This window comes from Anabrus simplex, chromosome 5 (genome assembly GCF_040414725.1).
Source record: "Anabrus simplex isolate iqAnaSimp1 chromosome 5, ASM4041472v1, whole genome shotgun sequence".
Classification (NCBI taxonomy): domain Eukaryota; kingdom Metazoa; phylum Arthropoda; class Insecta; order Orthoptera; family Tettigoniidae; genus Anabrus; species Anabrus simplex.
The window spans coordinates 354,371,821-354,389,273 of NC_090269.1; the positions used below are offsets into that span (position 1 = coordinate 354,371,821).

Genomic DNA, 17,453 nt, shown 5'->3' on the forward strand with positions numbered 1-17,453 from the left:
GGACGATGTTTGTCCAGCAATTTGACATCAAACTGGAGCACTGTACTGGGAAAAGCAATTTGTTAGCTGACTGTTTAAGTCGTAACCCGAATACCGATATTGAGGAAATCCATCAGATTGAATTAATTCCAGAGGACCACGAATTTTTAAGAAAATTACGTTATATTCGGCAAGCCCAGAAGAGAGACAAAGATTTAAGAAACATCATAGACTTTTTGGAGAAGAGAATCAAACCTGGAGAATTTAATTACAGAAGATATAAGAGGAAAGCTTCACGTTACCAATATTTGGATGGAATATTATTTAAATTCATTGATTCTGCAAAATCTGAACTTAGAGTTGTGGTGCCTCCAAAATTACAGGAATCCCTTATCTGGCATACGCACAGAATAACAGGTCATGGTGGTATTGACAAGACGGTTGCCACTATTCAAGAGAAATTCACTTGGGAGAAACTTCGAACCATTGTTCGTAATGTAGTCCGCACATGTGATACTTGTCAGCGAGTAAAACCCAGCTCTCATCTGCTTCAGCATAGTCCTATTCCCATATTACCTACAGGGCCTAAACAGTTATTTGCAATGGACCTATTTGGACCAGTCCCGATCTCTAGGAGGGGAAACCGACATGTAATAGTCACTATCGACGTATTTTCTAAGTATATTGCCTTGTATCCTATCCAAAAGGCGAATTCAAAATCTGTAATCCGTCGGATAATCCGCAACCTGATACCTCACATGGGCAAGCCAAAAGCCATATTGACTGATCACGGATCACAATTTACCTCCGCTGAATTTCGTCAAGCTATGGAACAATTAGGCATTAAGCATATATTGAGCTCTGTCCGCCATCCATCGAGCAATCCAGCTGAAAGAGTAATGCAGGAACTGTCAAAATTCTGCCGTATTTTCTGCGGAAATACACATTGGTTATGGGTAGATGTATTACCAATTATGATGGAATGCTTAAATAACACTGTGCACGAGGCAACATCTCAGATTCCAGTTGTTCTTCATTTTGACAGACGACCTTACCGACCTTGGGATAGTATCATTCAATGCCCAGGAAATATAAAACCTACCCTGGAGGAGAATATTGAGAAGGCAGCTAAATCTCTAAAGGAACAAGCTGAGAGAAGGCAACGACGTGTCAGAAACAAGAAGTTTCGTCGTCCATTAAAATTACATGAGCTCGTGTTACTCAAGAAACCAACTTCCTCAGAAACCACAAGTAAATTTTATGCCAAGTTTGCACCATTATTTATTGGGCCGTACAAAATTATTAAAGTCTATGGGAACAATGCTTATCGCATACAAAGTCTTGATAAATCATACGAAGGAGTTCATAATGGTTCAAATTTGAAGAGTTATAACCGTCCTAAACAATCTGCTGTAAATCAAATAAACGTCATCTTTGAAGAGGAAACGTCATGGAACGAAGATGAGGATCCGATCTACCTTCATGCTTCAACGCAGGTCGATATGACGGAAGAAGTATGCAAAGAATGTCAGGAGTTACAAAATTCCGCCATGAGCCAATTACGCTTGCTTTGTGCTGCGCTGGAACTGGACAATAGTAGGCTACGTGCTGGAACGTCATCTGGAATAATTATGGAATAGTGTGACACAAAACTGTATTTCAAAATTTTCAAGGGACATGTTAATTATATTTCCAGATAATAATGATTTAATCTGCCCATCAAATCATTTTTTCAGCCACGGGAAAATATGCACCCTTGAAAATTGGTTATTGGTTTGCATGGGAAGAATATTTTATTTCTAGTGTGGAACCATGCATAAATTTATCATCCAGGAAGGTGATTTCAACTCTGCATTGTCTGCTAGCCAGCGAGGGGAACAGGTTTTTCCCGTGCCGTGCATACGAGTCTGGGTTTTTTTTTGTGCCTTGTTGAAGACAGCAGAAGGTGGCACGTGGACAGGAACTCGACCAGATTAAAAGCGATCAATACTTTGAGATTTTGACGTCATGATATTCAACCAATTGGACCGCAAGGTTAGCCTGATCGCAAAGTCTTAGCCAATAAAAATTAATTAACAGACACACCTACGTCTTGAAGGAATAAATACCCATGTACTTGAGGAAATTACTCTCTTTGCGCTCTTTTGCTTTCTTTGCTCATTTTGCATTCGCTCAGTGCTCATTTGGTCTTTGCTCAGTTGTCTACGGGAAGAATTGTTCGAGCACATGTGTTACTGGAAACGACGTATTCGACGTGGAATCTTACCAGTATTCATTTAAGGAAAGACGAGAAATTTTCTGCTTCCGAGGAAATTTTGGGACAAAAAAATATCGGAAACGCCGCAGTTCAGATTTCTTTAGTTTTATAAACCTGAAGAGAATTTATAAAGTAGGTAAAACTATGCCATCTTGAAGAATCGAGTGTGTGTGGAGTATTTTTTCTAAGACATATCTTTTAGTTTCAGCTTCAACCAGAAGACGCAAGATCCCCAGCAACCCAAAAATAGTTTGGAAGAATGGAACTTCAGCGTTACGACGAAGTGTGTGTTTATCCTAAGTCCTCGCCTGCTGCAGCCATGTATCTTTAAAATGTGAGGCATAAATTCAGCCCGGGAGAGAATAACATCAGAGATGGAGTTTGGTTAAATATTCATTGATCATCTGCCGAGTCCAGAAGCCAAGTCTACTACAGCTAAGATTTTAAATTATACTTTTCTCTTTTCTCTGTTGTAATAATTATGTAGACGTAGTCCTTGCTTGAATATTTAAAGTCATTTCTAATAGTCTTTGTAGTTAGGTTTTTTCACTCTTCTTTCACTGGTGTTGGTAGATTTGATGTGTGTGAGAGTGTATTTGGGACCTATAATTTGTTCTATGTGAGTGAATGCTTCGTGACATATTCTCACTGTCCCATGTTAAGTCTAGGGAAGTGTTAAAAATATTTGACCCACGCGATAATAATTTTCAATTTATAAATTAATGATGGAATAATTTTTTATTTATCTGGGACAGAATATCGACGTGTTCCGTGAATTTAGGATTTTTCCTTGATGTTTTGTGGTTTACCATAGATCCGAAATAGAATAGAGTCATCTATGATTTCCTTAAACCATAGCCTGCGATGACGCGACCGCGCGCGTATAATAATAATAATAATAATAATTGACATTATTACGGTCTAACAGAATATTTAAAGGTCATGAGTGTAATTATTGCTGTGCTTATAAGTGATTAATGTGTGCTATTTTGAAGTAGATGTGACCTGGAATATTGGTCGTGGCTTGAATGTCCACAGATTTTGCATTTACTGTTATTGGTAATTTTTGAGACTTGTAAATGGATCTTAAGATAGGATTTTATTTGTGTGTCCATTACATGAGTCAATTAAGGAAGAGAGTGTGTTTTTAAACATAATTTCTTCTTGTGCAGCACATGTTGGTCAATAATTTGTGATAATGAGGGATTAAAAATAACGTAATCGTGACTCATAGACCGTATGCGCGAATGTTTATTTATCTGTGACTGTAGGCAGTTCTATGGAATTTTTAGTGACGATTTCTACTACAAAATTATTCTGGAACATCGTTGTGGAATTTATTTCATCGGAAAAGTGGTAATCCTGTCACAATCACACGTCAGACGTTTGTAATGGTAACCCTTGTCTGATATGGTCATCGAGAGAAGTTCTCATGTTTCAGATAAAATTTAAAAATAAAATTCAAAAGATAGGATTCGATAAATTTATTTAATAATATTAACGTGGACCAAAGCTTGAATGTGAGATGGATGAATGATTGATTTTATTTATAATTGTGATTTCCATGGTTATATTTCGTCATGTTGTGTGTACGCTGAGCGCGTAAAGTTTCGTTTATTTTGTTGTTTTGTGGCGAGCATATTTGGCTCAATTATGAATCTTTAAGTGATTTTATGACGAAATAAGATAGATTAGGATCTTTGCTTTGAGAAAAAATACTTAAGCAAGGATCGCGTCAATGAAATAAGCTCACAGAATGTAAAATGTTTAACGCTATAATGCGAGAATTTTAAGCCTTTATTGTGAGTTGTGCACAACACTAGGACAATTGACGTAAGAATAAGAATCAAATGAGTTTGATACTTGATTTCAAAATAATTTTGTTATATAATTTGAAGCTTAAATAATTAATTGAAATAATATTCAATTAATAGAAGGGAGTTATTGGATTTTTCGTGTGACGTAGAAATTTGACTCACAACTTAAATGAACCGCTAAGTATTGTCAATTTAAATTATAATTCAAGAAAAGGAGAAATAACCCATATTTTGAGATTTTGAGATAGGTTTTTCTCAAATAATAATTTGTTTAATTTCTTAGGACGATTTATTAAGGCTTAATTTCGTCTGTTTACAGAATTCAAATTAATGGAGAATTGCGGAAGAATTCCGGCAGGGAAGAATTATTTAATTTTACTTCAAGATTTTGAAAATATTTCTAGAACCTGGAAAGTGCTAATATTTATTTTAATAAATGTTAAAACCCATTTCTTTTTAGTGTTTTCATTTGTCGTCAGTCCTTAGATTGTCCCTGACCCCTATAATTTAGCGTCGCCTGTAAGCGAACGTTCCGCCTCTGGGAACTTTTGCTTACCGGCTGAGCTGCCCGGCAAAACGGGGGCAAAAGCAACAGCAATGTACAAACTCATAATACTGTAGTTCTCTACCTGATGCTATTTTGATTTTACAGAATCTTTGAGACCGTCTAATGCTTCTCTGTAGTCCCTAAATTGTCTTGGCATTAGCATCGAGTCTAAATTCTATTTCATACAAATTATGTTTAAACCCAGAACTTCAAATCATCTACAGTACAAACAACTGTAGCTAATCTGGGCGCTCTACAGTATGGCAGTTATGTCCACAGTCCTCAAAGAGTTGAAGAGTTGGCAAAGTCTATTCAACATAAGTCATGAACTTGAGATATTAAAAACTGGCTCAATACTAGTAATAAATGTGATACTATGAAAGAAATTCAATATTCTAGTTAATTAATGACAAGCCTTATCCTGACAAACTGCCAAACTTATCAAAGAAAGAATCAAATACGAGCAAATAAAATAATAAGAGGTGTTCAATTCAGAGTATTTTATTCCTTAAAATAAAATTACTACATATATACATATGCACAGTCATATAATCACAGCCTTGTAGCTTTGAATTAACAAACTAGCAATACCATTAATATAAAATATTAACAATAATGAACAACATACATCATTTAAGCCATTACACATGTTCATATAAAATATATGAATAATTAAAAATGCATCCCCCTAAACAATATTATTTGAAACAAACCTAAGCTGAAGACAGTTGCCAAACTAGAGACTAGAATTCCAAAAAAATTTGATGTCTAACTTGCTGTACTGCCGAGTATTCAGGACTAAATAGCCTGATGCTGTTGTGCCCTTAAACACTCATATTTTAGTCATGCTTGGTTTCGGATCTGCTATTTAAATATAAGAGTTGAACATCTTGAATATCCTTTTCCTGTTAGGTTTTACATCACACTGACTCAGATAGGTCTTATGGTGACAATGAGATAGGACAGGGCTAGAACTTGGAAGGAAACAATCATGGCCTTAAGGTTCATCCACTGCATTTGCCTGATATGAACCTGAGAAACCACAGGAAACCATTTTCAGCATTGCTGACAATGGGATTTTATTTGCCATCTTCTGAATGCAAGCTCATAATTACATGACCCAAATTGCGCAGCCAACAGCTCAGTCATCTTGAACATCATTTTAGTGATTTAGGTATTTCTGTACTAGTATGGTTTAACAAAATTGTACATCTGAAATAATTCAACATCCTTTTCCTAACCATAGCTGGTTTTGCTAGTATAGTGCACGAGAGTTTATAAAAACTGATAATGCTCAGGATTCTCTACTTTAAAAAAGTTTCCTCCCTGTGTGGTGGAGGGCTCATCAGTTGGAATATCACAACTCTCCAAGATGCTGGCTAATATATTGTTAAGACACTATCATATATCACGTCATTCATTTCATCTCTCATTAACTCCTCTGATGAGGTTGACGTCAGGAAGGGCATCCGGTCATAAAAAACCGCCACGACAAATTCATCTCACCTCATACCCGACCCCGTAGGGAAACGGGACAAGGGTTGGACAAACAACAACTATAACACAATGTTTCTGGACCCATGTCTATAGAATATATTTTCTTATTCTACATGTGAAGAATGTGTTCTGAAAATTTGACCGTAACTTCCTTAACGGCAAAATATACACAGTTGTAAATTTAACACCTTCGAGCACTCACCAATAAAATAAGTTAATAATGTAGCTGGATATTGGGAGCTAAATTCTAACTGGAATATATAAAGTTTACAAAAGGCTGTTCCCATTAACAATGATCATTATTTAGTATAGTTAAACTGAAATCCACAAAACGTCAATCACCAAACTGGCCATATTTGGAAGCATCAGGTACAATACCTATCTGTGATCCTTGAAATATTTCACAATAATACTGTATTCAACATCACACAACCTTCAATACACCAAGGAAGCAGCCCTTGTATACAATAGGAATCCTGAATAGATGAAAACTCCTTTTCATTTAATAATATAATAAATGTGTACAAAATGTATAAAACAAGACAATCAGTCTAATACAATTTCCAGGGCTGTAATATGATGTAGAAATCATTAAAGCATCACCATTGCATATATTTTAAAAAATAAACAGAGGAGGAGGCTGGTAGATATCATCCATAAAGTTGCAGATTACATTATTTTTCATCCACTCTGCATCAATGATGATCACTTCTGTCCAGTATTTGCATCTTTGGAAGAACTAAAAAATAGAAAATTGTAAAACATTGTGAATTAATTACCAGGACAGAGAAAGGGAAAATTCTTGGCTAGTACCAAAAGTATGAGAAAAGAAACACCAAAAGCCTGAGGAAAAAAGTCATTCTTATCCAGTACTGACAATGTTGCATTTAAGAAAGCTAAAATAATCAACTAGTTATTGTACAGCCAAGTATTTAAACCGGTGGCTGCTGGTAACGTGAATCTGTTTTCTCTGCATTTTCCATGTGTTATGCCAGTTTTCCATGCATTAAAATCGATAGGCCGCAATCCACAGAGTGACACTTAAGCAGTGGCGAAGCGTGAATTTCATGTAAGGGTAGACATAACAGATTTCCTTCTGCTACTAATAATACCTTTTGGAAAAAATCAATATAAATAATCTAAGTACTTCAAGCAAACTTGTGACATGCTCATCTCACCTGAATACTTTTGTATAGTTCAATACGTCTATCCTCCTTTTCTGCAAAGTTTAGGTAACTCGCCAACTCTGAAAGCCGTGTAGTCGCACTGGCCAAAGAAATCTTTTCTTACTCATGGAATATCTCAGAAATGTTATTCATTTTAAAGCACCCATTCTGCGTTCACTAGAAACAGTTGTTGGAGGGAAACTTAAAGTAAGGTGTAGAAGCTTCGTAAGCTGTGTTTGATAATGATAATGTTATTGGTTTTTACATCCTACCATCTATTTTAACTTTTTTTGGAGATGCCGAGGTGCCTGAATGTTGTCCCACAGGAGTTCTTTTACGTGAGGCTAAAGCTACCAACACGGGGCTGAAATATCTGAGCAGCTTCAAAAACCACCGGGCTGAGCCGTGGGGTTCGCTATCCGACCACATGAGGCGGGGCTGGTAGTGGTGTCTATGGGTTGGACGGGTAGTTTTCCTTACCAGGGGAGATACCACGACCAGCCAGCACTTTTAACTTAGTTTTAGGCAGTAGAATAAGCAAGTTAGGATGTTAGTGTAGCTTGTAGTTAAGTTAGCATCTTACATGTGTGGGATGCTACAGAGTAGATTTAATAGTTAATAGACTTAGGGGGCAGTAGTGGCTTGTTATTTTTATTACCTAACTGATGGTATGTACAATGTACTATGGTGAAAATGGTGGTAATGCATGTTCTAATATGGACATTTTATTGTTCTTTATCATGACAATGTAAATTCACGGGAGCTGACTCTCCGGAAAAACCATTCCTTTCTTTTGGATTATTTTTTTGTGAGCAGTAGTTATTGCCAATATGAATAATATCCTAGCAAGTATGAGAAACAAGGATATAAGAGTATTTCGAGTTTCCTTAAGGCGGGGTGGAAACAGTAGTGTTGATGAGCAAGGGATACCATGTCCAAAGGTTGTTATTTAATGTCCAATATGGCTATCGCATATGCTGGGGAGCTCACTGGTCAGTTAGACAATGCATGCTTAGCTGATATGTACAATTAAGGCATGAACATCAAGAAAGAAGAGTCCTGACAGATAGAGAACTGTGTTATTTAGGTAAATTGTTAGGGACAATATGTAAATTTTTCTTGATTGTTGATCATTTGACCAGAATTTGTCTGGAGTGTTCTTTGTCCATAACCAGTGTGTAATGCGGAGGAACCAGAGGCTTCAAGGAGTGGTCAGAATTTTTGCGATGAGCAAAGAGAAATATGAATGCCCCAAGGAATTAGGACATGAGAAGTAATGAGAGGGACGAACACCCAAAATAGTCTACGATGAGATGATTCGAATATTATGTTGCCCCACGTTAGGCGCTCAACGTGAAGAATGAATAGAGAAGAAATTAATATTTTTTTGGGAATTCTGCGGTAAGATGAAATAAATGGAATAAACAAATGAAGTGGGGAAGAAATATGTGTATTCATGAAAGGGGAACTGGCCGTTATAATTGTGAAGGGTCAGAAATCCTACGTGGTCATTGAATGGGTTGACCCAGTCGCGCACAATAGAGGAGTGACCTTCCCTTTCGCTTTTTCTTCCCTAGTAGCCGAGCAGCCTATCTTGTTTATTGAAGTTAAAGGCTCTGGACTCTGGATCACACACTGGGTTTTGTTTGTCAATGATTCAGGCTAAAAACACTTGTGTTGAGTGATATCACGATGATTTAGATGAAAGTTAATGAATAATTATATATTCCCCCAATATCCTTTAGTATGAGGCCTTGGATTATCTAGGGATTTCCAGATATGTATTTCTCAGTCGGAAGGGGTCCAGTTCGAGCCCAGGTCAGAATGGGCCGGCCTGCGCGAGCTTTCCTTAAGCTTTTGCCGGGGCAGAAGAAATTGGTATCAATGTTTTTCTTTCAGGAATATCCCCATTTATATATGATGTGTACATATGTTTGTGTTTGGTGTATATTTCTTTGAGTTGAAACAGAACCAATGTCCAACGTTGTCTGTCTTGGTGTCAGATTATGGACCGTCTGGGGAGTCAAGCTCAGTGTTGTGTGTTTCTTTGTGTGTTATGTAAATATTTTTCTAATGTGTCAATTATGTAGCGTAGGGACCGGTTAATTACATGCTAAGAATAGAATGTATTATGTAGGGGACATCTCATATTACACAGTGTGGTCGACAGAAGTACGAAATTAACGAGGAAAAGATAGACTATGTTAATAGCCAGACCTAAATTATAACTTTGTGCTATATGCAGATTATGCTTAGGGAGGTCAGTGAACGCCCTCAGGCGAGTCATCTTGAAGGGCTTATTTCTTTTCTTTTACCCTCTGTATGCAGAGAATTTATTGTATAGTGTTGTTTCCTTCATGTCACAATTCAGAATTAATTAGTATTCGTGACCCCATTACATGATTCTTGTAATTTCTAGCTCGAGTTGCCGAGACTAGCAGTTTCGAAGCTTGTGTTGGCAATTCGGGCCGCTCTTCACTATACTCTCATCCGTAATTGTTTACCAGGTTACGATGATGCATTATTATGCGTGGGTCTTCCATTTGAAGCCCAGTAGGGTACAATGAGACTCTTGTCAATTAATTTTTTATAATTGCACTTCAATACGGAATAAAAATGAAATTTTTGGCTTATAATTATGCTGCCAATCAGGCAAAGAACAAAGACTTTTTATTTTTAGGCTTAAAAGTTAAAAGTCAAATTAAGCAAAGATATTGATTCCCAAAAACAATGTATAGCCTATGATTTAATAATTGTCTCGAAGTTAATACTAAGAAACACAGATCCTCTTTTTAAACTATGAAAACTCAAACCAGAACTAATCAAGTCTGGTTACAAGATGAAATTAGATTCTTATATATCTTTGGTTAATAACAGATTATATGAGACTCATCTCGAGATAACTAACCTTCTTTCTTATGCTCATTGGAATATTTTTCAATCTTATGTCGATTACAGACAACATTCCACATTATCAAAAAACATCAGATTCTAGAGAAAAAGTTAAAATTCTTAAAAGACTCTAAGTCCACTACCATTCTAGCCAAAAGAACACACACTCCCTCTGACAGACTTGCTCAGTTTCACACCCGTTATTAATTTCTCAAAGCGACATTAAATGATTATGCGACATCCATATTGAGCAAAGGTCCAACCTTCTCAATGACGTCATCACCACTACGGTGGAAGCTGAATTAGCCATTAGTAATATGCCGGTAGATAAACAAGAAGAAATGAGATTTGAAGCCAAAAGGAAACTGAATAACATCTTCAACTCTATATCTAACAGAAACCCTTCCATTCCAATAATCGACGACAATAGTAATAATATATGCCAAACTAAACTCCCAACACAGAAAGAAATATTAGATTTTAAGAAGAAAATCACTTATCATAACAAAACGATAACAGCAATTCCGCTGTTATTATGAGCCAGACCGGGCGAGTTGGCCGTGCGCGTAGAGGCGCGCGGCTGTGAGCTTGCATCCGGGAGATAGTAGGTTCGAATCCCACTATCGGCAGCCCTGAAGATGGTTTTCCGTGGTTTCCCATTTTCACACCAGGCAAATGCTGGGGCTGTACCTTAATTAAGGCCACAGACGCTTCCTTCCAACTCCTAGGCCTTTCCCATCCCATCGTCGCCATAAGACCTATCTGTGTCGGTGCGACGTAAAGCCCCTAGCAAAAAAAATTATGAGCCAGATTATATAAGAAAAAAATTGTATTGAAAAGGTCTTGTAATTGCACTTCAATATGAAACAAAAATTAAATTTATAGCTCATAATTACGAAGATAACTCGCTTATTTCTAGCATGTTATTATAGTCTATTTTAATCTTGTCTCTGAGAAATCTTTATTGCATGGAATTAACGGCACAATATAATATACACACACAAGAATAAGAAACATGATTTTCTCCACAAGCGGCACATCATAGTTGAAGATTGAGTTCCTTAAGCCCCTGTACTGCTTCCCCTGTTATTCTGAGGTCACTCCAACTGCCTGGATAGACCTACAACTTACAGTCACTCAGATATGGAGAACTGTTTGTCATATGGTGCCACAATTATACACTGGTGCTGCAACATACCTCCACTTGCAAAGTGAGTTCTTGCATCTTCCATGGTTTGTCCTGACTATTCAGATTGATCCACATCTTACATAGAATCCATTCACAAGGTTTTCTCTGGACAAAAAATTGTGGCAACTGTCCAATGATCTCTCCATTCAGTGAGAGGGTCTAAGTTGTCAGTGACCCAAATGGCAGCATCATATAAGGACAGGTGAAGTGAATAGGAATATCCTCTAGGACGAGTAGTTGAGGGTTGGTGAAGATCTTCATGTATTCCCTGATGAGGGCAATTGTTCTTCTCAAATCAGGAGGAGATATACCTGAAGCCAATGAAACGGTGCCGACTGTATGTTACTAGATATTAGATGCATACTTGCACTGTTTTACTGCAGGTAATGTGGGTGATTCTAATGTATTAAATTCAAGTATTGGTCAAAGGTTGAAAGCTGATCAGTTAATTATTCTAAAAACGCAACCTCATTGTTGGTGAGGAGGCTTTTGCATTATCGAAAGAAATTCAGAGGCATTAGTTTAGGGAAAAGTTAACAACCAGTGTATAGTAACTAAGCTGAGAACATTTAGGTATTAAAAATTGTGTTTTATGCAGCTTAAATAGAATTTAGAGATTAAAATAGGCACTACAGGTATCATTATCAAAATTTGTATAAACATGTATTAACAATTATTACTTCTGCTTTTCCCACATCCTGGTAGGGTCACAGGTACCAAGTGTGCAGAACGTGGACTTGGTCCCGTTTTACGGCCGGACGCCCTTCCTGTCTCCAAGCATAAGTAAAACGATATAGTCAGTGTTTCTGTAATGGTTGGTAGTGTGATGTGTTGTGTGTGTAAAAAGAGGAGTGCACTGGGACAAATACGAACATCCAGTCTCCAAGTCAGAGGAAGTAATCAGATATGGTTTAAAATACCTCAATCAGCCAGGAACCATCCCTCAATCACACAAACCGAAGGCATCAACAGTGACCACTTAGCCAACGAGCAGAGCTTTAATAATAATGTTATTTGCTTTACATCCCACTATGTTTTTTTTAAATACGGTTTTCAGAGACGCCAAGATGCTGCAATTTAGTCCTGCAGGAATTCTTTTACATGCCAGTAAATCCATGGACACGAGGCTGACATATTTGAGGACCTTCAAATACCACCGGACTGGGCCAGGATCGAAGCTGCCTCAACTGCGTGAGCCACTCGGCCCGGCAGCAGAACTTTATATTAACTATTTTGAATTTAAATTTAATCCCAAACAATTTAAAATAGGGGTTTTACTGTATTTGGAAGTGCCAGTTTGATACTGTTCTGTGAAGAATGAAACTTTACTAAAACAACTTGCTCTCCGTTACAGTTACCTACTGTGTATTTTTCGACGTTATTTGGTGTAAATTTATACCTCATTTCAGTCAAAATATTTCTAAACCAACAGAATGTCCTCTAAAGCTCACAGGATATGACAGGGATACACTATACTCTCTGTAGATCAACAATATATTGCACCCGTCCACCTCCCGAGTCCCAGACTAGCATTTATCTCAGGGGTGTCGGTTCATTATTTAAATCATCAAATATAAATATAACGGCATAATAGAACACGGGGATGAACGGAGCAACTTAAAATAAAGAGGGGGAAGGCTCGATTGTAACTTGAATTTAAGGACTCCATGATAGGACTAGGAAGTGACTATTACTTTAAAAAGGGCATCATCTAACTACAATAAAAAGATTATGAGAGTGGTTTCCTTTGAAATAATTTGCCAGAAGGAGCGGTTTATTACGCCATTTGACGTATAAAACTTTGATACACGTGGCAACAATATTTGAATTTACACACATGTTACATATATAAATCACTTGCCATACCGCAAGTGGTATCAATATCTTGCTGCGTTGCTTTCTGAAATAAAATGACATTTTGGAGGTATAATTTACGGATCGATTCCATTTGAATCGAACCGTTACTCAAGGATATAGCTTCCTTCTATCGGGAGCCCGAGCATAACCCATGTTACGGTCGGCTTCCCGATTTAACTAAGATGATGTACTCCGGCTATGTACATTTTTCCGAGACCGGTACTCGGACTGGGTAATGTTTCTCGTGAATTGAGAAAACTGGATTCCACGGACAGTTCCTATCCTACGATATCCAGCTGGTACCATACCAATGAATTAGCATTTACATTTTATTTACATGTGATCTGAATTGTCACCAGTTAGCCTCAGTAGACTACTGACATAGATGAGATAACGAGAAGCGGTGGGAAATACCGTGGCCAGTGACCCCCCTCGCATCGCGAGCGAAGTAAACAAACACGCAAGTATGTAACATCGTCCCATACGGAGACCGTACAATAAAGAGGTACCAAATGACTCTAATATTATCATTCTCGAAATTATTATTATTATTATTATTATTATTATTATTATTATTATTATTATTATTACTCAACGGTTCCTGGCACTGTCATGTTTGATTAATATCATCATTATTATGCGGGATGCAAACACAAATGGTTATTACTGTTATTATTATTATTATATCCCTCTCGTGGTTATTATTATTATTATTAATGACATAGGTGACTCAAGATATTATTATTATTCACGTCACTTAAGAGGTTATTATTATTAATGGACCGGTCACTTCCGCCAAAATATATATATTAAGATATCGGTGCAATTACAAACATTTCACTGATCAACCAACGACATCATTACAGTTATTATTATGGCAATTATTATTAATCTGACCGCGATGATTTAACATCGTCCTTACATTGTTATTATTATTATCGGTTGCATATTATCATTTAGATTCCCGTTTAACATCCTTATCAACGCTCAATTAATTAAGGCGGTCCAATCCTTTATCTGCAATATTTATTATTATTATTATCACGACATCATGATTGTCCTCGCTCGTTATTACAATGAATACAATATACGACCATTTCTGTGGGATCTGAACTCTTATTATCCTTAGATCCGTTGTATCTCAACGAATAGCTGTGCAGTCTATTTATTTCGTACATGCTGTCACGGGTTCGAATTCTACCCGCTGCGTAACTCAGTATTTCTCTGTGACACTGCCCGTACATTTTACACTCATATCAATATCCTAAGTGTCTCTCGTACGGAATTTATTTTCCTCTCTATCTCAATATTCCTCGATTCATTTATTTATTCCTCACAGAATTATCAACTGACTTATTTATTCATTTCGGACATCGTACGACCTTTTATTATCTGACTGCAAATTCTTTCACATTTTCTATCTCATTTGGATCTATGCCTTAGTTCATTCTCCACAAATAATCGTAACATCTTGAAATTATATTTACCAAATTTTGAGAATCATGGTCTCGTAATATTAGCACTACATGTTCCGGCTAATGAATCGCAACTTCAAAACGCGACATTTATACGTAAAAAATATTGGACCGTAATTTAAACCACACGTTCATTAACATGTACGGATTATTAACACCGATCTACATTTGAATATTATTAATCGATCAAATTAAGTTATCACGCACTTTAATTCCAAATTAAAACGACCTCCCGTCATTAAATGATTCCCAATAAACTCAACACTTGATCACATAAATTATTATTATCCCCGAATCATATTTAAAAAAAAATATATATCTTCACAAAAAAAAGTAGTTATATTATTTATTTATTATTATTATTATTTAAAAAAATAATATTTTCGCCTGTAACTCGGTAGTCCCCTCGTAATATGTTTAACGCATAACCCCTTTTACAAATTCAATTTATTCTGGCACTAATCACTCCAGATATGATTTACTTGGAAATATTATATTATTCGCATCTCACAAATTTAACAACTTCACTTTGAAAATATGACCATATTAATTTCAACAAAACACACTTGGTATGGCGAAGCTGGATTTTCCTTCCATGTCATTAAATGGCTCGTTAAAATGACAAAACATAAAAGCACATATCGGGTCTTATTTAACTAGCATAATCAAAATCAAATGTAAAGAAATTATCGACTACAAATAAAATATGAATGCATGCATGACTTAACGTACTACACTATATATACAAATTTACATCTCCAACAAACTGAATACATAAAAGACCCGATTATTTACATTATTATGATTTACTACTGTCCGTGCTACAAATTTAGGATGGGGTCGTTAAGCGACCCATCTTGTTACAGAAGGTAACCAAGTGTGACCAAATTATTCCCATTTTTCCCATCACGATAACATTTCCCAAATATATTTTACAGTTTAGTACTCATCTTAGTTATCGGTATTCCATTGCAGCTTTGCAGACGAGAGGCTTCATCCAGCCCCTCTCTGCGTTTTACTCCTCCATCCTTGATGGCGTAGTTTCACAAAAGATTTCCTGGCACATTATCATTTTACACTCATATCTTGACTGCCACAAACCTTCACCATTTACAACGTTAACACAACAAATTTCTATCCTAGACCCAAGAATTTAATATATTTACACTATTTAATCTTCGTCCACCTACCGCACAATGGACCTGGACACGTACGACGAGGTGTCAACTATTTCGCCCGTCGCGATACGCCCGATTTATACGGCATTCTTGACGTGTTCATTACATCGGTTCGGTATAGCTAAGTACAGGCTACTACTTCCTTAAAGTACTGTTCGTCACACAGTCTATTATGTACGTACTTATGGTGATATATTTTATACTACTCTCTTGCAGAATAATTACTTTACGTCACTGATTATTCATAAATAAAAAAAACACTATCCTACGTTAACTATTTCCAGATTTAACATGTTGCTTGAGCGCGATCACACTTTACAAACACTGGCGGATGCTCGCGCCATTAAATGACTGTACGTCCGTAGAATTCTAAGTCACCGGCGACCAACAGTTCAACTCCCGATATTCAATTCACGTGTGCTGGCGACCGTCAATTCAGCTCCAACGATTCAAGACAAGTGGCTGGCGACCGTCAATTCAGCTCCAACGATTCAAGACAAGTGGCTGGCGACCGTCAATTCAGCTCCGTATATATGGATGAAGCCTTTTTCCCGCGGATTTGTTGACGTCATGCCCCTTAGGGAGGGGGTGGATTTTTAATATCGGTACTTGCACTCCGAATTGGAAATTAAAATTTACATCAAATTAATCCACTCCGCTAGCATATCTGCTGGATAAAATATGAACTCCAGGTGATCACAGATTTAGGAGATATGGATGGATTTAGCTCCTCACATTTCGCGCCTTCGTAAGCGTCTCTGACAACGTGGTCTTCTTTCAGCCAATGAGATTCAAGCTGTCCGGTTTCCAAGAAATCCAGCCTTTAATTTAATTAATTTGCCAATAAGTATTGATTATTTTTCCATGCGTGACATCTAATAAATTCATTACATTCATCCGCGTACTCATATTAATTTATTACTGAATACTTTTGTAGTTACGAAAATATCCCATCCATCATTCCTTAAGATGGTATCACTGAGTCTCCCATCAAATTTTTACTATTGGCCGGCAAGCGGTCACGTGATTTAAATCTCCACCTGCTCGAACTTAGGCTAGCGAACGTACACTCAGCCGCTGTACCTTTCCATGAGGTCATGGAATTTCCGTCCTACCAAAAATATCCCAAGGTCTTACTCATGTGGTGGGTTTTCTTTGTATGACTCTCCCCCTTCCTCTTTCTGACCAAGACTTATTTGTGGACTCTGTATTTACTTGTACGCCAACTAATGATATTCCCTGCTGTGAAGTAGCTAAAAGTTGTCGGGTTGAGCTAATCCGTCAGGCTCCAGTCTGTCGTCCTTCCTTCGCTCTGATTTCAACATTACCTAAACGAAATATTTTCAAATACACTCCTCTGTATTTCAATAAATGTATCATATTATTTTACCGATCAAATCATGATTGATTATGGGCCTAAGTCACTCGGGTTCATCTTCCTCTTGCCCAGGTAAAAAAAAATCTAGTGAGTATCATGAGATTTTTTTTTATGATGTGTCCTTATCATCACTATCATGATTTGACATTGGATCCTCTGTTCTGCGACGGCTATTGATTTCGTCTCTCAACATCTGGTTCCTGACCCTTAACTCCTCGTTC

The 17,453-nt window shown here is 37.0% G+C and overlaps 1 protein-coding gene across 1 annotated transcript in view; it reads right to left on the minus strand.

Moving 5' to 3' along the window:
• Positions 1–6,161: 6,161 nt before the first annotated feature.
• LOC136874111 (GATA zinc finger domain-containing protein 1) overlaps positions 6,162–17,453 on the minus strand; it is a 102,310-nt gene continuing 91,018 nt past the window's right edge. The window contains exon 5 of the mRNA XM_067147661.2: positions 6,162–6,836. The gene's annotated coding sequence lies outside the window, so the exon portion shown is untranslated. The remainder of the gene's footprint in view (positions 6,837–17,453) is intronic.